This window comes from Prosopis cineraria, unplaced genomic scaffold (genome assembly GCF_029017545.1).
Source record: "Prosopis cineraria cultivar Desert tree isolate PC_DT_omini unplaced genomic scaffold, ASM2901754v1 PC12, whole genome shotgun sequence".
Lineage (NCBI taxonomy): Eukaryota > Viridiplantae > Streptophyta > Magnoliopsida > Fabales > Fabaceae > Prosopis > Prosopis cineraria.
In genome coordinates this window covers 20,553,687-20,578,915 of record NW_026555343.1, presented here as the reverse complement: position 1 = coordinate 20,578,915, position 25,229 = coordinate 20,553,687, and the positions used below count along the sequence as shown (strand labels likewise).

The 25,229-nt window shown below is 33.3% G+C and overlaps 1 protein-coding gene across 2 annotated transcripts in view; it reads left to right on the top strand.

The window, feature by feature from the left end:
• The window catches only part of LOC129288646 (hydroquinone glucosyltransferase-like), a 38,258-nt gene extending 14,326 nt beyond the window's left edge, over nt 1–23,932 (top strand). The window contains exons 2-3 of one of the 2 annotated variants that reach the window (XR_008588041.1): nt 13,460–13,716; nt 23,432–23,932. The gene's annotated coding sequence lies outside the window, so the exon portion shown is untranslated. The remainder of the gene's footprint in view (nt 1–13,459; nt 13,717–23,431) is intronic. The other variant, XM_054925325.1, reaches the window with a different exon arrangement.
• Nucleotides 23,933–25,229: the final 1,297 nt, after the last annotated feature.

The window sequence follows — 25,229 nt, the reverse complement described above, 5'->3', positions numbered from 1 at the left end:
GTGATAAAGTTAGAGGGAGGATTGAAGGAATTGTGTTTAAACTAATTGTAATCTTAACAAACCTATTTGTTGAGAATATGAGTGAGAAGTGGGAGAATTAAGAGGTTATGGCAGCTTATACTGCTTGGTTTAATGGAAAATTAACATATAGTACTTGTTGATGTAGATTATGGTGTGGGAAGATTTGCTTTGACACAATAAGAGATTTAGTACCATAGGTAACCCTTTTAGTAACAAAAGGGTTGAAGTAACTAGATAATTTGCATTATTTATTACCTTATATAAGTTATTCTCAAGTTGTTCTTGCATGATTTGTTATGTATGTATGTATGAATTTTGTAAAAGTTAACTATTTTAGAAAATGAGTGGATCATTGATTTGTAAAATGTCATGTTTTTTAAGTAAGTAGTAATATTCATTATATTGGTTTAAAAAGTGGTTATGCATGATCAAGTGGAGATATGTAGTGAAATGTGGCATATTAGAGGATGGGAGGTCACCCTAGTAGAGTTAGTAAAGATTAAGTCCATAAGGCACTACTAGCACCTTAGGATGCTATGTGCAGCACATATTTCTTCTTAGTGCCCGAAAAGGGAGAAGTGTTGGAAACTTACTCTCCTTAGTACCCAGAAGGGTGCGGAGTTGGAGACTATGCTCTTTAGCATCCGTAACATGCGGTGTTGGAGTAGCGACACCTAATTTCTTGTAATAGGAAGAACCAGTAGTCTAAAAATGGTTTAGGACACCTTAGCCAGGTAGTCCTATCATGGATGGTAGCTTGGGGACCATGCATGTTTGGTTTTATGAAATAGCCTACTAGTTCGATTGAGAGGATTGGAAGACTGGATAGTTAGGGATCATGCATATAATTTATGGTGATATTGTATGGTATGTTTGCTATGCTTATTTTAAGGCTGTTTATAACTTGGCATTTTAATCAATAATGTAGATTATCTTAGTTATTGAGATTTTTATCTCACCTGGTGATTATGATTTTACAGGTTCTATCACTGAGACTAAGCAAAGGAAGAATCGGGCACTGCTACCATATGCACTACATTATCATTGTAAAGCCTGATTTTATTTTGAGTCATGTACATGAACTTATATGGATGATATTATATGTTGCCACTAAGAATGCATATCATTTTGATTGGTTGCACATGTTTCATACTATGTTATTTTGTATTTTAGCCCAATATGTATATGATGTGAATATGTGGCAATTTTTATGGTGATGGGCTAAAATACGAATACAGTGTAAGGAATGTTTTATACATGTGATGACAATGTATATGTGGTGTATTATGTGGCAATAAAGGCCAAATAGTAGTGTATGCAGTATTTATTTTACATTTTGGCCATATTGGGTGAAATTGCCATATTTGGCCAAATTTTGTATTTGGTATACTTTTTTTGTATTTGAGTTCTCAATCATGTGTATTTTGGTTCATAGAATTTGCTTCAAGCCTCAAAATGGGTTAATGGTATAAGTTATGAGTTTTTGGTACTTGGATGCTTGAAAATTGCTTTAAAACTAACTTTTTGCATCCGAGTGTCTAAAATTCTCATATGGTGTCGGATCATGATGAAACTTATACCACTAATTAGCTTATTAAATAAACTTCGTTGGCACTTGAATCACTCCAGTCAAATATCAGATGCGAAAATGGCGCGCATTTAAAGTTCATCTAGAAGAGCTGTCATGGACACGTGCACCACAGTGCATTTCATGCAAGCTACGGTGCATGGTACAATGGCTAAACTTGTTATTTTGTGCCACATGGCATGGCGCATGGACCACGAGTCATGGCACATATGCAAAAATACTCAAAAATAACATTTTTGGCCTTGTTTTGAAGTGTTTTGCTTACTAAAACTTTTCCATACTTCTAATACCTTTATAAATCATTAAGTTTGAACTCAAAATACAAATTTAAAGGGTTTTTATGGGATCTTAAATATTCCAAAATTATTCTAAAAGACTATTAATTTTAAGCTTATATATAATGTGAGTTTAGGAGCAATTGCCCTAATTATGATTGTTTATTGTGATTGTGTGGTGAATTTTGATAATGTCAAGGTGGACATTAAATTTTGGTATCAATTCCTTGGGTTTCGAGATTTAGTTGCGGTGATGTGTCTATTGCATTCATTTTCATTAATTAGCAACTTTATGTACTCAACTCTTTTCCTTTATCTCATTTCCTTTCTTTTCCTACTAATTCCCCTTCTCTACTTGGTTTTTCCTTAGGAGGGAGAAAAGTGGTTAGAAGAAGCACCTGAAATGCCGACAATCCACTCGACAATTTACCAAGGAATAATAGGCCTATACTAGAGGTACAGCTAGAGATACAAGTAAAACAGCAACAAAGGCCTTAGGGTGATAATGTAATTCTAAAAGAATTATGGGATATGATGAGGAATATTCAGAGAATTGTTCAAGACCACAACGTTCTGCTCTATAAAGAGAGGTTATAAGGAGGACTAAAGAGACCAAAGGAAACTCATGAGAGCAGATTGGGACCATCCTATGGTTTCAATAGTAGACCTGGATCATTTAGGACTATAGTGGATGGAGATGCTCAAAGGATGGCTATTGATCAAGCATGGAGAACTTTCTCCTGATTTAACCCTTCAACCTTCAATAGGACTATGAAGGAAGGAGAATAAGAGAAATAGATAAAGAGAGTTGAAACCATCTTAAGGTGGTACCATGCTCTACTAAACAGAAGGAGATTATAGCTACAGTGTATCTATTGAGGATGATAACACTGGTGAAATTCTACAAGACCAGTGGATAGAAATTAATTGACTTGGGAACAATTCAAGGAAATGTACTTTGATCATCATTTTTCTCCAGCATTCAGAGATGAGAAAGAGGCTGAGTTTCATGCATTTTGGCAGGGAGATCTTGATGAAGAAGCATTTATTTAGAAGTTTAATCAGTTGTTAAAGTTTTCAACTTACCTGAATGAGACAGATGATAGTGAATGGAAGGCGAAAAGGCTTTTGGAAAAGATGAAGCTTGAATATAGACAACAAATTGCTTTATTAAGAGTAACTACAAATGGTGACATGTGTAATTGGCTCCAAATTACAGCAAGAAGGGGTTAGGAAGTAGAAGTAGAAGGAGATGAGATAGTCATGGGAGGTTCTCATCCTCCCTAGGCCCTTCTGAAGAAGTATCTAAGAAGACTGGTTATAGCCTAAGTAGTTATGGAGTATCAGGCAAGAAGAGTTTTATTAGAGGATCACAGACTCGAGGAACATTTTAGAAGGGTGGATTTAGTAGTTTTTGTGTTCCACAACCATCTCGAAAGGCTTCTAATATGCCTACCCTAACCTTGAGTACAGCTCGATCACCACCATGTTTTAAGTGTAGACGGTCACATCCTTAGAGGTGCTGGGCAAATATTAAATGTGGGAAACCCAACCATTTGGCAAGACAGTGCTCTGAGGGAAGAGTGGAGATGGTAGAGTAGAGATTTACCATTCTAAGATGAGTATACATACTATCTCAGGAGGAGGCAAGAGCGTTGCTGAATTTGATAAAAGGTATTATTTCAATATTTGAGCAGAAAATTAAAGCATTGTTTGATTCCAGTACTACACATTCGTTTATTTCATATGAATGTATAGAAAGGTTAGGACTTCCTTTGCATGAATTACCTTATGTGATTAAAATGTCTCTGCCTTTTAGGTCATCTAATATGACTAGTAAAGCATGTTTGAATATAGAAGTAGGGTTTGAGAATCATTCGACCATTCTTAATTTAATCCAGATTCCTATGAAGGGTTTGGATGTGATTATCGGTATTGATTGGTGGATGGAAAATAATGCCACCTTAGACTGTGTCAGGAAGATAGTTTTATTACTAGTACATACTACACTAGCTAATATTCCTAATGAGTCTAAGTTCTTATCAGTGGCACAAGCAGAGAAACTGATGCAACAAGGGTGTATGGCTTATATAGTTTTCTTCTCAGTGCATAGGGTCTGTGATGGAAGTATTGATAAGATTAGGGTAATGAATGAATTCCATAAGGTATTTATGGATGATATGTCTGGTTTGCCTCTAGAAAGGGAAGTAGAATTTATGATAGACCTAGTGCAAGGAACTAAACCAATCTCAAAGGCACCATATTGGACATCACCAACTAAGCTAGCTAAATTGAAAAAGTAGATAGAGGAGTTACTTGAAAAGGGGTTTATTAGACCCAATGTGTTACCTTAAGGATCACCTGTGCTATTTGTTAAGAAGAAGGACGATAGCTTACGACTCTGTATTGAATATAGATAGTTGAATAAGGTGATGGTGAAGAACAAATATCCTTTACTAGGAATTGATGATTTATTAGATCAATTGTGGGACCTTTAGTTTTCTCAAAAATTGACTTGAGATCAGGATACCATCAATTGGGATTGCACTTGGAGGATGTGCCTAAGACGGCTTTTCGTACCAGATATGGGCATTATGAGTTATTGGTAATGGCATTTAGGTTAACAAATGCGCCTGCAGTTTTCATGGACTACATGAACCATATATTTAGGCCTTACCTAGAACAATTTGTCATGGTATTCATTGATGACATTCTGATATATTCTAAAGATGAGGAGCAGCATATGACGCATTTGAGGATTGTGATACAAATTTTAAAGGATAACAAGCTCTATACCAAGCTTAGCAAGTGTGTGTTTTGGCTACGAGAGGTTCAATTTTTAGGACATGTTGTGTCGGTGGAAGGGATTACAGTAGATCTGCATAAAGTAGATGTAGTGTTGAAATGGGAGAGACCTAGTTCTATGACTAAAATATAGAGTTTTCTGGGATTGACTAGATATTATTGTAGATTTATCTAAGGTTTCTTTTAGATAACTTCATCATTAACTAGGTTGACCCAAAAAGATCAACCATTCATTTAGAACGATAAATGTGAGACTGCATTTTAAAAGCTTAAGAAAAAGTTAACTATAGTACCAATGTTGATTATTCCTAATCCATAATTGCCATATGAAGTATATACAGATGCATCTCTGAAGGGTCTGGGATGTATGTTGATGCAAGATGAGCAGATAGTGGCGCATGCCTCTAGACAGCTTAGGCTACATGAAGAGAATTACCTGTCCCATGACTTAGAGCTTGCCCAGTTGTGTTTGCACTAAAAATTTGGTGGCACTATTTGTATGGAGCAGTGTTAAGTGTTTTTAGTGACCACAAGAGCTTGAAATATTTAGTGGATCAGAAAGAACTTAATATGAGGCAGATAAGGTGGATAGAGTTCTTTAAGGACTATAACGTTGAATTTAAATGCCATCTAAGGAAAGCAAGTGTGGTTGTAGATGCCTTAAGTTGAAAGTCATTGCATATCGCTTGTCTAATGGTACAAGAGCACAAATTGCTGGAACCCTACTTGGATATTCAGCATGACTTATCAGAATTAACTATGTATAATTTACATTCCACAGAGATTACCAATGAGTTTTGGAGAGAGTTAAGGATAGCACAGCTTGAGGATGAGTATTTGTTGGGAATTCAAGAAGATGTGGAGGAAAAGTGAACCACAAACTTTAGTTTCAGTGATGATGGATTTGTTGTGTATCGAGATCAGTTTTGTATATTGGACGAGGGTGATTTGAGAAAGAAAATTCTGAATGAGGCGTATAAAAGCAGATATACAATTCACCTTGGAGCAACTAAGATGTACCAGGATATGAAGCGATATTAGTGGTGGCTTGGAATGAAAAGAGATGTCACAGATTTTGTATCTAGGTATTTAATTTGTCAAAAGGTTAAAATCAAGTATCAAAGACTAGCAAGAACTTTAGAACTATTAGAGATATCGAAGTGAAAATGGGATAGTATATCTATGGATTTCATTTTGGGATTACCAAGAACCCAATCTAGTCATGATTCTATCTGGGTGATTGTAGATAGGTTAACAAAGTTGGCTCATTTCCTGGCAATATGAATAAGTGATTCGATAGAGAAGTTGTTAGGGACATACATTCGAGAAGTTGTGAAATTGCATAGGGTGCCAAAGGACATTGCCTCTGATCATGATTCGAGGTTCACCTCGAAGTTTTGGAAAGCATTATAGAGAGCAATGGGTACTAAATTAAGATTCAGCACAACGTATCATCCACAGACTGATGGATAGATAGAAAAGACTATACAGATTCTAAAAGACATGTTGAGAGCTTGTGCCATAGAACTGAGAGGCAACTAGGATAGCCATCTTCCTTTGGCTGAGTTTGCCTACAACAATAGTTTCACTCCAAGATAGGGATGGCTCCCTATGAGGCACTATATAGAAGGAAATGTTGATCTCCTCTTTATTGGGTCGAACTGAGTGAGAGAAGCATTATGGGTCCGAATATTATGGATTAAATGATGCGAAAGATTCAAATGATAAGGCAGAAACTTCTAACTGCTCAGAGTAGGCAAAAGACTTATGCAAATAAATAGTGAAGGCCGTTAGAGTTTATGATTAGTGACCATGCTTTTCTAAGAGTTTTACCTGTGATAGGAATCTAGAGGTTAATTCAAGCAAATAAATTGTCTCCTCAATTCATGGGTCCATTTGAGATCCTCAAAAAAGTTAGGTTGGTTGCCTATCAAATAGCTTTGCCACCACAATTATCTAGGATTTATGATGTTTTTTATGTTTCTCAATTGAAGAAATATCAGACTAATCCACTGCAAGAGAATATGACTTGTTGATCAGAGCTAGAACGAATAGTAGATGTTAAAGAAAAATAATTGTGGAACAAGACTATTCGACTAGTTAAGGTAGTTTGGAAAGGAATGGCTCCTAGTGAGACTACCTAGGAGACAGAGGACAAAACGAAGCAGCATTATACCTATCTATTTCCCTAGGCATGTGTTGCGGTTATTGTTGAATTTTAGGGCTAAAATTCCTTTAAAGGAGGGGAGAACTGTAACATTCGAAAACTTCAAATCTAGAAAAAATTGACTAATTAAGGGATAAATTAGTTAAACAGTGAAGGCCGTTGGAGTTTATGATTGGTGACCATGTTTTTCTAAGAGTTTCACATATGACGAGAATCGGGAGGTCAATTCAAGCAAATAAATTGTCTCCTTAATTCATAGGTCCATTCGAGATCCTCAAGAAAGTTGGGTTGGTTGCCTATCAAATAGCTTTTCCACCACAATTATCTCGGATTCATGATGTTTTTTATGTTTCTCAATTGAAGAAATATCAAGCTGATCCATCTCATGCAATTAAACCCAAATAGGTAGAGCTGCAAGAGAATATGACTTGTTTAGTAAAGCCAGAATGAATAGTGGATGTTAAAGAAAAGCAATTATGGAACAAGACTATTCGACTGGTTAAGGTAGTTTGGAAATGAATGGCTCCTAGTGATGTTACCTGGGAGACAGAGGACAAAATGAAGCAGCATTATACTTATCTTTTTCTTTAGGCATGTGTTGCAGTTGTTGTTGAATTTTGGGGGCAAAATTCCTTTAAAGGAGGGGAGAACTATAACATTTGAAAACTTTAAATCTAGAAAAAAATTGACTAATTAAGGGATAAATTAGTTAAAAAAATGATTAATTAATTTAATTATGTTTTTGGGTTGCTAATTGGATTTTTGAGTCATATTTGGCTCTAAATTGAGTAAGGATGGAAGTCAGATCAAGTTGAGTGGCATTGAGGGGAGCAAAGCTGACATTTTACTCACTACATCATGAGTTGCGGCTTTTGTGGCATGCGCTGCAGTGCATGGCATAGTAGACAACTTAAATTTTTGAACATCATCAGAAAATGACAGTTTTTGTGGTGGGAAACCTATAACACGAAGGGGACAGCTTTGGGTATTGCTAGGGCATCATTTTAGGAGAATTTTAAAGATAAATTGAGCCTTCAAACTTTTAAGTAAGTTTTCTACCCTTCTTTTCTACCTGTTCATCTCATTTTCTATGGGATTTAAAAGTGGCAGAATTTGCTCTAAATGGATTAAGCCATGAGTCTATGTTTTGAAGGTTTCTATTAACTCTAAAGGTTTGATTTAGGTTTATTAATCTTGGATATGTAATAATATGAAGCTTCTTTGTTGTTTGGTGAAAGTTGGATCAAGCCCTAACTTGATCATGTGGTTTTGAAGTGTGATAAGTTGAGATATTAAGTGTTATATTATGATAGAGTTAGAGGGAGGCTTGAAGGGATTATGTCAACAAATTGTAATCTTGACAAGCCTCTTTATTGAGAATATGAGTGAGAAGTGGGATAATTGGGAGGTTATTGGTAGCTAATAATGCTTGTGCTAATTGAAAATTAACATATAACACTTGTTAATATAGATTATGGTGTGGGAAGATTTGCTTTGACACAATAAGAGATTTAGTACCATAGGTAACCCTTTTAGTTACTAAAAGGGTTAAAGTAACTAGATAATTTACATTTTTTATTACCTTATATAAGTTATTCTCAAGTTGTTCTTGTATGATTTGTATGTGTTTGAATTCTAAATCAAGTGTATTTTGGTCAATTGGATTTGGTTCAAGCCTAAAAATGGGTTAATGGTATAAGTTATGAGTTTTTGGTACTTGAATGCTTGAAAATCGCTTTAAAAACTGACTTTTACATCTGAGTGTCTAAAATTCTCATATGGTTTCAGATTATAATAGAACTTGTACTATTAGTTAGCTTATTAAATAAGCTTCGCATGGGCACTTGAATCACTCCAGTCGGACATCAAGTGTAAAAATGGCATGCATTTGAAGTTGATCCAGAAAAGCTATCATGACAGCATGTCATGGACATGTGCGCCGCAACTTATTTGGCGCAAGCCACAGCGCCTGGTACAGCAGCCAAACTTGCCATTCTGTGCCACATGCCATGGCGCATAGACCATGAGCTGTGGCGCATGTGCCAAAATACTTAAAAATGACATTTGAAGTGTTTTGAGACGATACATGTGGCGCATGGCCTTGTTTTGAAGTGTTTTACTGACTAAAACTTTTCCATGTTTCCAATACCTTTATAAATCATTAAGTTTGAGCTCAAACTACAAATTTGAAGAATTTTTATGGGATCCCAAATATTCCAAAATTATTTCTAAAAGATTATCAATTTTAAGCCTTAGATACATACATATATATAATGTGAGATTAAGAGCAATTGCTCCTAATTATGATTATTTGTTGTGATTGTGTGGTAAATTTTGGTAATGTCAAGGTGGACATTATAGGAGCCACAAGTGCTTGAGATGGCACTTGCACTTGATTCAGTTGAGAGAACCTTGGAGCTAACATCTTGCCCATTTTTAAAGCTAACAAATCAAGTTAGTCATCTGATACCCTTAAAGTGGACATAGACATTTCATTTAAAGATCTTCTTTCTCTTGCGCCAAATTGTTGTCCATTGGATGCCCTTTTCTCAATAAGCGTTCAAGCCCTTTGTGGTGTCAACTCAATCAAGCATCCACCCTGCATCAATAATGTTTCTATCACTTGGTTAGAGGCCCTCGTAAAGAAATTAGATAAGATGCTCACTAGAAATTTGATGATGAGAGAACATAGCAAGAAGTCTTTGAAACCTCATCCAATATTCGTATAAAGTCTCACCATGTATTTGCTATACACCATAAATTTCCTTGTGAAGTGAAGCGATCTTAGAACTTGAAAAAAATATTTTTCCTAAAATAATCTCTTCATTTTAGCCCAAGTAGTGATCCTTAAATAAGATGGCAAATTGTAGAACCATTCTCTGGTGGCACCTTAAAGAGTAAGGGTGAAGGCTCTTGTTTGCACATCATCTACATGAACTCTTACCAGTTCATATTTTCACACACTAGATAGAGGGTGTGGAGAAAGCGGTGTGCATCCTCACCTACAAGGCCATGAGATTTAGGCAAGGCATAAATCAAGGAATTCTTGAACTCAAAAGAAACCACATCATTATTAGGTACAAAGACTCCATATGGATTCATATTCCAATTAGGAGATGTAAGCTCTTTAATACTTCTTTCTTCCCTAGGAATATGGTCTTTATACACCTCATGATCCCCATGTAAATGCTCGTGATTATGGTCATTATTCCCATGATTTTCTCTATTATTACCCTCTAGTCCGTTATGTGGTGGGTCCATGTTTTCAATTACCAATTGATTATCAAGCAAATCCACTTCCTTAGAACTAGTTGAAATTTGCAATTTTCTAAGTTTTCTCAAAGTCAATTCAATTTTGGGGTCAAGGTCTACAATGATTTCATTCCCAATCCTGGTCATACAAGTTCACAATGTAATGCAAAAGGTCTAAGAAATTAAAACCAATACAAGTACAGGGAACATAAACACAAAATAAACTAAAAATAAAAAAATAAAGAAATTTTTGAAAACAAAGGAAAATGATGGAATTTGCCCTAAAAACACTAGACTTAATAGCTAAAGCTATTGAATCTGTTTAGCGCACCCAAAAACCTCCAACTACTGAGTTTGAAGGATTTTTGGGCAGTAGCAATGAAATTCCAGTAAATAGAGCAAAATCGATAATAATAATTTTTTAAATTTTCTACAAATTTTTTGGACAAAACAGAGCAAAAACAAAGACAAAGTCAAATGGAAAAATAAATTAAACACACTAAATAATCAATTAAAAATCAATTTAATCTAACTCTCCGACAACAGTGCCAAATTTAAAATACACTAGTCGTGTATGCACCAAATTAAACTAAGTGGACACCATAATGTGTATAGGGCACAACCTAGGTCAAATCCCCTAGCAAGTTGGATTAAAACTTGATTAAGAATGACTATCAAATGTGCTATAAATGAAAACCAAAATTAGTGTGATTAAGTTTATAAAAAAATGAAATTAAAATTCTAACTAGTGTTTATGCAATTTTTTGTTTTAAGAGAAAATGAGTGAAACAATGAACTGAAGTGATCCCTAGGAGTATGATGGTGAAGAAATCCTCATTTAACAATTAAATTGCTAAGAAAATACTCTCATTGGCCAAGTGTAGTTTAAAACTATCCCAAACATAGATAACAAAGTCACACACACAAGCCTAACCATTAGTACTCATGTAGTGAACTAAATTAGCATAATTAAGCTCTCAATATGTTATTGGTTGACTAATTGCATTAGAATAGTATCTAATACATTTCCTAACCAAGAATTAATTACAAATTAATCTCATTTAGAACTAGTCAAGGCCTTAAAATGTAACTATATAATTGCTAATGGCAAGAACACTCAATAATTCATCACAACTATGCATTAACCATTAAAATTAAAAATTAAGTAACAATTCCAACAACTAATCAACTCAATAACAAGTATCCTCAATTAAAATGACAAAGGCATTTAATCAAACACCATGAGTGCAACATTACAACTTCACTAATTCAACTAGAAAAAGAAAAATTTCAAGAAAAAAAAATCAAGAGGAACTAGAGTCTAGAAATCCTTAGCCATTGAAGTCCATGAATTCAATCTTTAATCCACTCCTAGGAATCAAGAAGCTCCTTACAACGCCTTGTCACAATATTAATTGCAACTCCAAAGGTGTAAAACAGTTCGGCCATGATTGAGGATTGAGAGATGTGAGACAGAGAGAGATGAGAAAGGCAGAGACAGAGAAAAAAATGAAAAGAGAATGGAAGAGGATCAGATGAAAGAGATGGTGTGAGCATGAGATAAGAGATGATGTCATCATAATCCAATTCCTTTCCCCACAGAAAACTGAGAATGAGAAGCAATCTCTATATATATGAGATGATGTGAAAGAGATATAAGAGGTGATGGAACAAGAAGGGAGTTTAGTCTTATGGCCAAACCTAGAAAAATCCTCTTAATGGGATGACAAAACTAAACAAATAAAGATGATATTGTCATTTGGTCAAATTGTCAGGATATGCGTCCAACCAAATGGATATAAAATGAAGAATCTTCCTCTTGTGAGTGTGTGATGTTGTTAAATCACAAGAAAATCAATTGGTTATGTAGTAATGGTGGTGGTAGAATCAAAAGAAAATAGATTTTAGGGAATAAAAAATAAATAAAAAATAATATTCAATAAAATTTTGAAAAATATGCAATAAATCTTAAAAAATTCCCTAAAAGTATTTTTTTTATTGTAGTCATGGTGGTGGTGAAATCAAAAGAAAATGGAAATAATAATATTCAATAAGATTTAGAAAAATATGCAATAAATCTCAAAAAATTCCCTAAAAATACTTCTTTGTAGTAGTCGTGGTGGTGGTGAAATCAAAGGAAAATGGATATTAGGGAATAAAAAATAATATTCAATAAAATTTAGAAAAATATGCGATAAATCTCAAAAATTCCCTAAAAATATTTCTTTTCCCTTTTACCACAAATATTACTCATTTATTCCGAATTAATAAAAAAAAGTGCTAAAAAGCTAAGAGAGGTATAAGTATGTAAAATATATGAATTATCACCTACTGCCTAGTTCCCATCCTAGTGTCCTATGTAGTTCCCATGTTGGTGACTATAGATTTGACCTCTTGAAGAATCTATTCATGAAGCAATAAATTATCCTACTCATAGATACAACTCTTGATGAGCCTTGTGGTATTGGTCCAAAATAATCCTCGAAACTAACTCCTTTTCCTACCTTGTAACATGACCAAAATAATCTAACATTCCAAATGCTGCAACCAAGATAGCCATTCTTCAAGTGGATTGAAATGAACCTTAGGAAGCTTGTTCCTCAAGTGAAACCTGCAATATACAATTAATAAATTTGTCTTAAAATATACAAAATCTAAAATTTGATTTAATCTGTTTAGTATAAGTACTTACAATCCTTTGAGCAATTTCAGCAACCTTCGGAGTGATATATTGGCCTTTCTTGATTCTTGCCTCTTTCCATTTTCTTTGATGAGTCGGAGGAGCTAGGGGATGAATAACAATACTAGGGTCAAATCTTGTAGCTTCCTCTAATTGCTTCAAATCAACTTCCCTAAGCTTTTGGTCTAACTTTCTATATCCCCCCAAGACAAGTAATGTTGATGTTTATTTTTTAGAATATCTCTCTTTATGTGCAGCACTTAATTCCTATAATGGAATAAAAATAAAATAAGTAAGACGTAAACTAAAGAAAAATAAACTAAGTCAATTATTAATTATATTAAAATTTACCTTAAATTTAAGATCATCTCATGATCTCATGAATTGTCTCTAAGTGTCTTCATCAGTGAAATTATATTTCAAATATTGATTGTTGTTCTTCTTTGCTCCTCAAATGTATTCCCTAGAAAATGATGACTTGAAATCTTTCCATTGATCATGTACTTGCTGAAGCCAATACTTCTTCATCTCACAGATAGGAGGAATGTAAGATTCTAAATTTATTAATACCATGATTAGCTGTTAATTAGGTGTAAAATGGTAATTAGTATGGGATTAGAGATTTGGATGATTATGTGATAATTTGACTCATTGGGATGTTAAATGAACAGATGCAAGTGGAAGGATTGTGTTTCAGGTCAAAGCAAGTATGTGTGGTGAAAATTATTCTCATTGTGCCACACGCCACGGCTTATGCTACATGCATTGCGACGCTTAGACTAAAAAGTGACTTCTTAAGTTGTGGAATTTCAAAAATTTCAGAAGGGAGAAATTGGTAACACATGTAAGGGAGAAGAGAAAAGTGAAGGGTGTGTTAGGGCAAGCTATTTCAGAGCTGTAAAAGGTGATTCTAAACAGTAACTTAGCGGTAAGTTACATATAACTCTTACCTTGTATTCTACCTAAATTTCTCTAAATATGAGTTATAGAGAAATTGAATTAGTAAAATTTTAAGGGTTTGAATCTTACCCAATGGTCATAAAAAGGTTCTCAAGAGTTAAATTAGAGCTTTGTGACTGATTTAGAGTTGAATGATAGAGTTTTGAACCAGTAGGCTCTATTTGGCCTTAATTTAATGAGATTTTAGGGTGATAATCATGTTTGTATAAAATGAGACTGGTTGAGGTGATGTAAAGTAGTAATCGAGTAGTAATGGACTTAGAAATGATAAATAGACAAGGATCAATGACTATATGTAGTCATAAGTAGTAATTATATGTACTTTTAGTCAAATTAGACCAAATGACTAAATTGTGCCAAATGGGTTTAGATTGGCATATTGTTCATGTAAGTTAAGAAAGGAAGCTTGTAATGAGCTATTGTGGTAATTGAAATTCATGGGTAACCTTTATAGTAACAAAAGGGTTGAGGTAACTGAATAACTTTCTCTGGTTGGCTGTTTATTGTAACTATATGTGAGTATGCTATCTATTACATGAAATTATTTTAAACTAAACATGTTTCAAAGCATTACATAAATATTGCATGAAAATGGTTTTTGATCAAATAAATGAGTAAGAATATGTGATTTTATATTTTATAGAAATATATGCTATGTATTGAGGATATATGTATGAATAAAGAACCCATGAATGGTTCAAAAGTATGATCATAAGGGTGAGAGTTCATTTGTGTGGAGTGGTGTGATAAGACCATATGGTATATTTTCGTTAGTGCCCAACGGGGTATGGTGTTAGAGAATGATACCTCCTTAGTGCCTTTGAGTTGTAGTGTTAGAGATGATCTCCTTAATGCCTATTAAGGTACGGTGTTAGAGATTTAGACTCATTAGTGTCTGTGTGACATGGTGTTAGAGTCACCGACACCCCATTATATGTATTGGGAGAAACCATAGTCTAAATGAGATAGAACACCTTTAGCTAGGTGATTCTACCACTAAAGGTGAGCTCATGGCCAATGAGAGTATACATTTGTCTAAGGTGAACCTATGGTTTCCTGTTTAGGTGATTAGAAGTTTGATTGGTAGTGATCATGCTATATATTGTATATGTGAAAAAGAGGTGAAAAGTGGTGAATATGGTGAAATTATATATGTGAATGTGATTTAAAGTGAAGAGTATAATATATGTTATGTTTTGACTAGGTACTATGCTTTACTTTCATATAGTTTCATGTCATAGTCAATAAGAGTGAGTTATTCTATTACAGAGATTTTTATCTCATCCCCATAGTTATATTTTACAAGACAAAGTAGTAATTAGAGCAAAGGAAAAGAGTCAGAACTGACTTAGAGTTGTTAAAGCCATGTAAACTTAGAGTTTGTGTAATAAACTAATCTAGTATGAATTTTGTGTATATAAGTTGCCATAGGGATTGCATGCATGTTTTAAGTAGTGAAATAGAGAAAATGTTGAGATTTGTGGTAAATGTTGTGAATTTTGGTGAATCTTAGCCTATATGTGAAATTATGATGAAATGAATAATTTAGAACTAAGATTGAGTTGTGTATATGTTATGAATGTAGATATAGATGAATAGGTGTTGAGAAAATGCCAAGTAGGCCAAATTGTAACAAATTGTGAAAACTTCATAAATGTGGAAATTGGATGTTAAGGGATCAAATTTTGATATATGTGTATATTTGTGTTATACTGTGGTCAATCAGGTGTAATAGGTCCTTAGGTGCATAAAATTTTTAGAAAAAGTGGCATTTTGCACACAGGTGTCTAAATTTTGATTGAACCGTTAGATCATATCCAAACTTATCTTATTAGGTAGCTTATGAGGTGAGCCTGGTGTGGGCACTTAAATCACTCTGATCAAACGTTGTATGGGAAATAGGTGCACGCCGGAAGTAATGCTCATAAAAATTAATAGACACCACAAGTGTACAGATCACAATTAAAGCTAGTGGTAAATTAAGGTCGATCCCTCAAGGAATTAATTAAAATGACGATGGCATTAAATTTCCAAATTCATTCACGTTAAGCTAATAAAACTAGATATTGATTTTAGAACAATTAAAATGGAAATATTAAAAGTGATTAATTAAAATAACTTTTAATCCACAAACAACTAAAGTCAACCATAAGAAGAGTGTTCTAGAGTCCTAATCCTTTATTTGCTTCCTAACCCTCTCATTACCACATTAATTGTCTTAAAATTTAGTTTTGGTAATCTAGGAATCTAACTTAATCCAAAGTATCTTCGGATTACTACAGATCCTAATTAATTCAATTAAAGAAATTTATTATCTTAATTAGTTAATTGCATTAGAGACCCTAACCTATAAGGATTACCTAGGTCCATTAGATACATTCCTATTCTAATGGCAAATTAGGTAAACTAATCCTATGCTACTAATTCTCAAGGTCTAATTTGAGTATCCTTTTCCACGGTTCAACCCAAATGCCCAAATCTCACCTAGTGTGGCCAATCACTAAGCAAGAACAAAATAGCTCAAGAACAAGTAATTAAAACTTCATTTCTCAACAACTAAATGGTTAATCCAAGGTTATTTACATAAATAAGTTCATAGTCCTTTAGAACAAAAAGATTTAGCTACACATAGATGAAATGAAAACTTTAGTAGCACAGACAAAATTCAAATCTATCAACATAAAGGAAAAGAAGAAGAGAGAACACTGAAAAACTGAGGTAAAATGAAGATTTGCTCCACTTCTTCTTGATCCCAAGCTTCCAAGACTCCTCTTCTTGCTCTTCTAGTGTTTTTTCTAGTTGCAACAGCTGAAAGGTGCCTCCTCCAACCCAAAAAGACAAGTTATCTAGGTTAATTTCCCATAAAAAATGAAACTGTGCCTTTCTATTTTCGTCTGGTGCCATGGCACTCCTTCAGTGGTCCTGTGGCACCGGTAAGCAATTTTGAAAGATTGAAAAGCACTTTTTTCTTGTCTCCTTTCTCTTTCTTACTTTGATGTTGACATGCCTCACCTATTCACAATTAATAAATATTAGTATAATATTTGTTTACTTCAATTTTTATCATTTTAAATAATTTCCTTAAAAATGTTACAATAAATTCACATGAGGCATTTAGTTAATTTTTCTTTATAAAAGCAAGAAAATATTTCTCTTTTCTATTGATGACTCCTAAAATAAAACCAACAACATGTCAATTATAGCACAAAATAGGAAGTTATCACAGCCCCGCACTTGAATCAAATCTAGTCTTCAAGATATTTTTTTTCAAAACAACTAAACATAATGATTGCAAAAATTTCCAATTCAGAAGTAATTTAAACTGTCAAGCAATTAGTCTTCAAAGGAATCATTTCTACTATAACATCTAAAAACTTCAAATCTAAAAAAAATTGAATAATTAAGGGATAAATTAGTTAAAAAGATGGTTAATTAATTTAAATATGTTTTTAGGTTGCTAATTGGCTTCTTGAGTTATATTTAGCTCTAAATTGGGTTAAGATGGAAGTCGGATCAAGTCGGGTTATACCAGAGGGAGCAAAATTGACATTTCTCTCATTGTATTGTGTGCCACAGCTTGTGCAGCGTGCATTGCAGTGCACAGTACAACAAACAGATTAAAATTTTGAAAATAAAAAAAGTCAGTTTTTATGATGGGAAACCTAGAACATGAAGGGGAAAACTTTAGACACTACTAGGGCATCATTTTGAGAGGATTTTAAAGATAAATTGGGCCTTGAAACTCTTGAGTAAGTTTCCTACCCTTCTCCTCTACCTTTTCATCTCATTTTCTTGGGATTTAAAAGTGAGAAAATTTGCTTTCAGTAGATTAAGCTATAAGTCTATGTTTGAAAGGTTTCTATTAACTCTAAAGGGTTGATTTAAGTTTCTTCACCTTAGATAAGTGGTAATATAAAGTTAAATTGTTGTTTGGTGAAAATTGGATCAAGCCCTAGCTTGATTATAGGGTTTTGAGGTATGACAAGTTGAGATGTCAAGTGTTATGTTGTGATAAAGTTAGAGTAAGACTTGAAGGCATAGTGTGAGAAAATTGTAATTGTGACAAGTTTATTTGTTGAGAATATAAGTGAGGAGGAGGAGAATTGGGATGTTATGGAAAATTGTCTAACTATTAATTGATAAGCCTAAATGCCCTCTGGTCACAGCTCCGATATAGCTAGTAAATTTATGCTTGTTGGTCCTAATTAGTTGACCCTTCGGATTCCATTGAAGAGAATATTTCTATCTAACCAACCGTCTTCTATTCACCTCACCCATCAATACGAAGCCTTTTCTAATTGATATAGCTACAGTTTCTTGAGTATTTATAGCCATAGGCTGACTGGTGAATGTAAAGGGATGATCACCCATTGGCGGGTCAATTGGTGGATCAGTCAGCTGGTCAGGGGATGTATTGGTGACATTTGGAGGATTATCCAATAAATTATTAGTCAAATCACCAGGTCTCTTGGGTGGCATTTTGGGAGCCATTTATTTGTTATATAAGTAAAAAATAGTTAGAAGATAAAACATAAATAGTAATTAAGAAAATTAAAACACATAAGGAACAAATAATAATTAAGAAAATTAAAACACACAAGGCACAAATAAAACACAAGTTGCAAGAAAATTGGTCACTATAAAATTAAGTCGATCCTTTCCTTTTCTTTGACTTCTTTTGAACTTTTTCTACCTTGATAGCCCAATGTAATTTCTTAATCTTCTCTTTAATTCTTTTTCCCCTCTTTGAAATTCAGATACCTTTATTGTGATCATGTCTTACGTAATTGGCACCATCTTCAATGAAATTGCTTTCAAGCGTATCCCTACAAATGGATCATCCTCAACAACATCAATCATCTCTCCTATTGCCTTATTTGACAATAAAATAATGGACCAATTATGTTTTGCAGATCTAGAACATAGAACACTTATTTAGCCTGTGATGCCAAAATAAAAGGCTCATCTTTATTTCCATGCCTTGTAAGATTCACCTATATGAACCTAGATGATACATCAATTTGAAGGTCATTTTTATAGTCAACCTAGTTACAATTAAAGATTAGAACTTTAAATTTGACGTAGTCCAACTCCCAAATGTGTTCAATGACTCCAAACTATGACATTGATGCATATATAGGATTTTTGTCCTTAACACTTGAAATATGCATCGCTTTAGCTACAAGAGTTACACCATTATTTTGCATTATGCTCCGATCATCTAGCTCTTTAGTGTAGAATGTGTATCCATTGATTACATAGCTAGTATAAGAAATAACTTGTATGTTTGGACCTCTAGCCAACCATTTTACTCTTTTAGAAACAGAATTACGATCGGAATTATACTTGTCAAAAACATGCTTTTTTAGCCAACCTGTAAAATGCTTATTATGTTCTTTCTCATACCAAGTTTCTGTTCTTCGAGGATTGTCCTTCCTAATATTGGACTTATGCTTATTTGCATACTCATCAACCTCTTTAGAGTTGTGCAATACATAAAGGTGTGCTTGCTCCCAATGTGCTTCTGAAATAATGACTAATTTGATCCCCTTCATTCCCTCCCTATCTTCTCTTTCCATATGCTTATCTACCAGGATTCCAACATATTTTCCATCTCTCAAGTACTCTTGACAGAACTGTATAGCCTCTTTACTAATGTACCTTTCAACAATGCAACCCTCAGGTTTACATATCCTTTTAGTACTTTCATGTTATGTTCAATTGGGTACATCCATCTTAAATAAGTCGGGCCATAAATTTCTACCTCCTTAACTAAGTGAATAATAAGGTAAATCATTATGTCGAAAAATGCAGGTGGGAAATATATTTCAAGTTCGCATAATGTCCTTATAATTCGACCTTGCAACCTTGGCAATTTGCAAGGGTCAATTATCCACTCTACAACCTTATAATTCAGGTGCGCGGAGATGGAACATCGAAACTGATGAAATCTGATCTGAAAATAGGAAGGGAAGTAAATAAGTAAAATGTATATTAGATGATTATCCATTTAACCGTCCAATATACATCCAACATATTAGACGGTTATACACAATAACCGTTCAATATCTGAGCAAGAATAAAAAATTAATCAAAAATTCAAAATTCAAATCTTATATTGGTTGTAAGGATAACCGTCTAATATATTAGAAAATATTGGATGGTTGCTAACAAAACCATCTAATATTCATTTTCACATAGGCTTATTGGATGGTTTATCATATAACCGTTCAATAAGCCTCATCATATTTTATTATATCTGTAGTAGTGAATCAAACTACATTAAAATATTTAAACTCAAATTAATTCATAAAAATAATACAAAATTTGAAATTATAGAAACCATAATTCTTATGTTGAATCCTGGTTTTGATAATAAAAATTAGAAAATATTTTGTTTAACAAGTATATAATTATTTAAGAAAGGGAATTTAAGGTATAAATGTGCTACTAAGCCTTAATTTCTTTTTTCTTTCTAAGTGTCACTATAGTTATTGTGTGGATATTACCAATACTGACATGAATCCCTTGTGTTTTAATCCTTTAGTTTACTCTCTTCTTTATAGATAGTGTTCTTAATAATACCTATACTCTTTTTCAAGGCTTAAATCCTTTTGTGTCCTATTACATAGGTAATAAGGTCTCTCTATTAATATTAAGCTTTCTTAAGAGCAAACATCACTTGGGTAATTAACCCCATTTTACCAATATTCTTCTTAGAGTCACCTATTCTTTAGTTGCATAACATACCTAGTATCACGGAGTCATGACTATTACTATCACTACCCATATTGACCAGACACTTTCCCTATTATTCCTTGTTCATAACTTCTGGACTCTATCTATAGTGTTTCAACACTGTTAATATTAGTTCTTTACCTTTGGTATTATTCATCCACTTCTCGTGTTGATAGCTTTATGAAGTAATGGGTTTTGCAAAGATACTATTGGTACTATTACTTTACTATAGGTATTATGCCTATGAATTATGAAGCTCTATTTCTCAACTAAATTTTATAAAGCTTCATGTCCTTGATTTAATCTTTTCTATCCACTTTTAAGAGTTATGTAAGTCCTCTTATTGATCTTACATTATCCTAAACACATATTGGGTAAGATTTCATCATGTTTTAATTCTATACTACCTATATTGCATTTACTTTACTGGTATTCCTTTCACCTAACTTTTGTCAGAGAATTCAATGCATGCCTTTTATTTCCTTTATTACCTTGAGCAATAAACTCTATCATAAAACACTATGCAACACCTTCATTTATAAAGAAACTCAATAAGTCTTATAGATCTATCATTAACTTCAACTATAATGGCTAATTTAATGAGTCTAATGATTCTATCATTTACTTCAACTATAAATAAAGTCATTTATGAAGATGGACTCAAAAGAGTTAATTGTGTGAACTACCCTCTAATAGCTAATTTAATAAGTAATAGCTAACTTAATAAGTCTAAGGGATCTATCATTAACTTCAACTATAAATAGAATCATTTATAAAGATAGACTTAGAAGAGTCAATTAATTCATTTATAAAAATACCATCACCTCCACTTTCTAAACCTTTTGTATAGGAAGTAGTTTAGAAAAGGAGATTTAAATAGCCTATTTTGTACTAGTTATTATGCGAACTACCTTATTTATTTCTTACCAACTTTCTATTATTTCATTTATTATTATTGCATTTCTTTGATTGAAAATAAACTCTTTGAGAGAATATTCATTGTAGTAGTTCACTTTGTGAACTTATTTTGTTGGTTTCTATTTTTCATACCTAATAACAGAAGACTTAAGCTCAAGAAGAAGTATGGTTAATCATTACCTTTGTAAAGCAAAGTAATTTAGACTTATTGTTTGAGATTATATTGAGACAATCAAGGGCTCAGATTAATCTTGGTGAAGTTAATGTAGAAAATCTCAAGTGAAGATTAGGGACTAGATGTAGGCTCGAGTGGTTGGAGTTGAACTTGGATAAATACTCATGCATTTCTCTTTCTCTCACTCCCAATATATTTGGTGATATTGTTCTTTCCCTTATCTCATTTAATTTAAGCATTATTTTTTAAAATTTTAATTAGCCCAATTCACCTCCTTCTTGAGCACATTTACATTTTTCACTATCAAAAATTAAAAACCAAATGGAAAAATGAAAATAGAAAAATGTATAGGATACTTACTTAGTCTTAGAAAACATCAAATCACATTAGAAATATCTTATAATGGAGCCTAGCTTAAAAAATCTCACTCTCGCTAATTCACCACTAGAGGAATGAAGAAGTATAACTAGAGTATGAAGGGAAGAGAGAGTGTCAACCATGTATTTTGATGATTACAAAACCAAGATAAAGGGTTTTATTGCATGTGCATATCAATGTTTATTTGTTTAAGTGACAAAATCTCAAGAGCATGAACAACCAGAGAAGACACAACTTTAATAGGTTTATTTGCTTTGTCTTCTCTTAGAGTTAATGTAAAAATAATTTAAGGGAAAAACCACACTTTGCATGGTAAGAATGTTTCATTTTAGAACTTGTCATAGGCTTATAATGCAACATTTGCCCTGAATATTATCCAAAAATTACACAATTCAAATAAATTAAGTGTGGTTAAAGAGTTCATCCTAAAACCAACTTAGGAAACAAATCATATAAATCTAAAAAAAATACACCATCACAAAATAAACATTTGAAACCTTTAAAAAAATTTATAGGTTCTACCTATATCACGGAAGCAAGCTAGGCAAAACTAGAGTAAAAAGCTATTGTCATGACAACTCTCCCAGGCCAACTTTTGAGAGGCATCACTCTGCCGTTTGACCTCCGAGCGAAGTGATTTTAAAGCTCACATGTCAATTTTAATAATTACTAGTAGTGTACCAAATTTCAAAACAATCTAACAGTCAGATTAGAATTTGAAAACTTTACAAGATTAGACAAAGTTGTTGTCATGATAACACTTTTGGACCAATATTTGGAGTGCACGATTTCATCTTCCGACCTCTGATCAGAGTGATTTTAAAGCCCACACATTACTTTTAAAGATTATTACTAGCATACCAAATTTTGAAAAGATCTAATGGACAGATTGGAATTTGTGGATGTCGCAACTTCAGCAACTTTGCTGTCATGACAGCATTAAATAGCTATCATGATAGCACCTCCATATCAACTTTCAGAGTACACCATTTCTCTGTGTGATATTGATAGAACACATTTGTTACCCACTTTTATTTGTCAATTAGGACCATTTTATTAATGATTTATGACCTTCAAGTGCACACATTGCATTAGATTTGGAACTTTGCCTAAGTTTCTAAGATCAGTGCACTAGGGGCATTTTGGTCCAAAAAATGAACTTTTGAGAAAATGTACAAGAAAAATTGAAAAAGTACATTTTATGTCCAGTTGATGAATGGTGAAATTATATTTTTAAAATTCATTTTAGTTTGGGAGTAATTAAATAAAAAAAGTCAACACTTTCTTAAGTGTCTTAGTTTGTCCTAGTTTTTGGTTTGCCTTTGTGTGAAAATTTTTATATAATTTTGTGCAGCCTGAAACTTGGTTAATTTAATAAATTCTCCCTTCTAAATATGAATTTAATTCTGGACATAAATTAGATTTTATTATATCATATGCTATTTAATTGAATTATGTGATTTATGTGACATAGGTGGCATGTGACTTGTGCATCAATTTGGCAATTGAGGTCAACACTCCTTGAGGTCAATGGCTGATGTTTTGCACGTGAATTATGATTATTTTGAGGGATTAAATCAGCTAAAATGATGTGGATGACACATGAGAAATTAAGCACACATTGGAATCATCTACAAACCAATAGGAAGTTGCCACCTTGCAAGTGTGACAAGGCTCCCATTTACATTTTAATTTCTTTTTCCTTATTTTAAGTCCTAAATGGGATCCAACACATATCTCATTCATCTTCCACATTCTCTCTCTCTTGTTCATAGTGTTCTTCATTTTCTCTCTTTTGTTCTTCAATTTCCAGCACCCTAACCTCCATTTTCAGGCACCAAACCTCCACAAAACTCATACCATTCTTCTCCTCTCTTCATTTTCGTTCCATCCCTTCCATTTTCACAAGGATTGAAGCTCATTTCCATCATTCAAGAGCTATGGAGTTTGGCCTTCACAAGCAATCACTAGGGTTCTTGAAGATGAAGATTGGCCAAGTTTCTTTATGGAATCCTAGAGAGATGAAGATGGAGGATGAGTCTTGAGCTTCAAATTGGCTAAGTTCTTTTGTTTCCTATCCTCTTCTCTTTTTACTAGATGGTTAGATTTCTTAATATAGGGTTTAATCATCTTAGCTTATAAATTCTAATTTGAATTTGATGTTGATGTAAAGAGAGAGGATTGTTTCATTTTATTTCTCCCTTGGACAGCCATGACTAAATTTTGCCACTCTTTGTTTGGCACATAATCTTGTGTTTTTCAATTAGTGAATTTCTTGTGTTAATATTGCATAATCTTGTGGTGTTAATGCTTGTGTTGTTGAGTAGCTTGACATAATCTTGTGGTTGCTCAATTTATGTGTTTGACCATGGCTGTTGAGAGAGGATTTTGAGTGAATTACTTGGCTAATGTCTTCACCAATTGGTTAATTGAACTAGGGACTTTAATCTAAGACCTAGGGAGGTTAGCTAATTAGGTTAATTGGCTTAGGATAATTTTCTTAAGTCATGACAACTTTAGTCAAGAGGAAAGGGAAGCTAAACTTAGCCTAATCATGAGAAGATAATGAGTCCAAAATCAACTAATCTCTAGGGTTCCATTATTGTGAAAAGGGAAGTTCATTTCACTCACTTTCACTAGCATTTTAATTACTTGTACATTAGGTAATTAGCTAGGTAACTAAATTCCTACAAACTTTGGTTGATTTATTTCACTAGATAACTTCCAATTAGACTTAAAACCATTCCTTGGGAGATGACCTAGGGTTGGCCCTATATTGCATTAGGGTTAGCTTTAGTGTAATTTTGAGGATAAGCGACTAATTTCCTATCAGATATTTGATCAAGGTGATTCAAAAGCCCATATGAAAATTATAAAAATTTTACTTGTAAGCCAAATTTCAAGAAAATTCAATGGTTGGATTGAATTTTAAACACCCGGATGCAAAAGTATAGCTTTTTGGTAAAAACTATTTTCAAAATTGTCCAAATCTCATCCTAATGGTCACAAACCTATGGAAACACTTTGGACACATCAAATAGGACTAAGAGTACTTGATAGGACATTTAAATGATGAAAAAAATCTCTTATATTAAAATTTGACCACCCAAATGCTATTTTTCAAAATGGACCATAAACCCATAAAATTCACAAATCACACAAGAGTGGCCAAAAATCATTCCAAATACCATATACACATATGAATACACATACTAAATATTTTCACTTAGCTTAGAGATCCCTTTGGGGCCTACGCACCCACTTTCTTTATC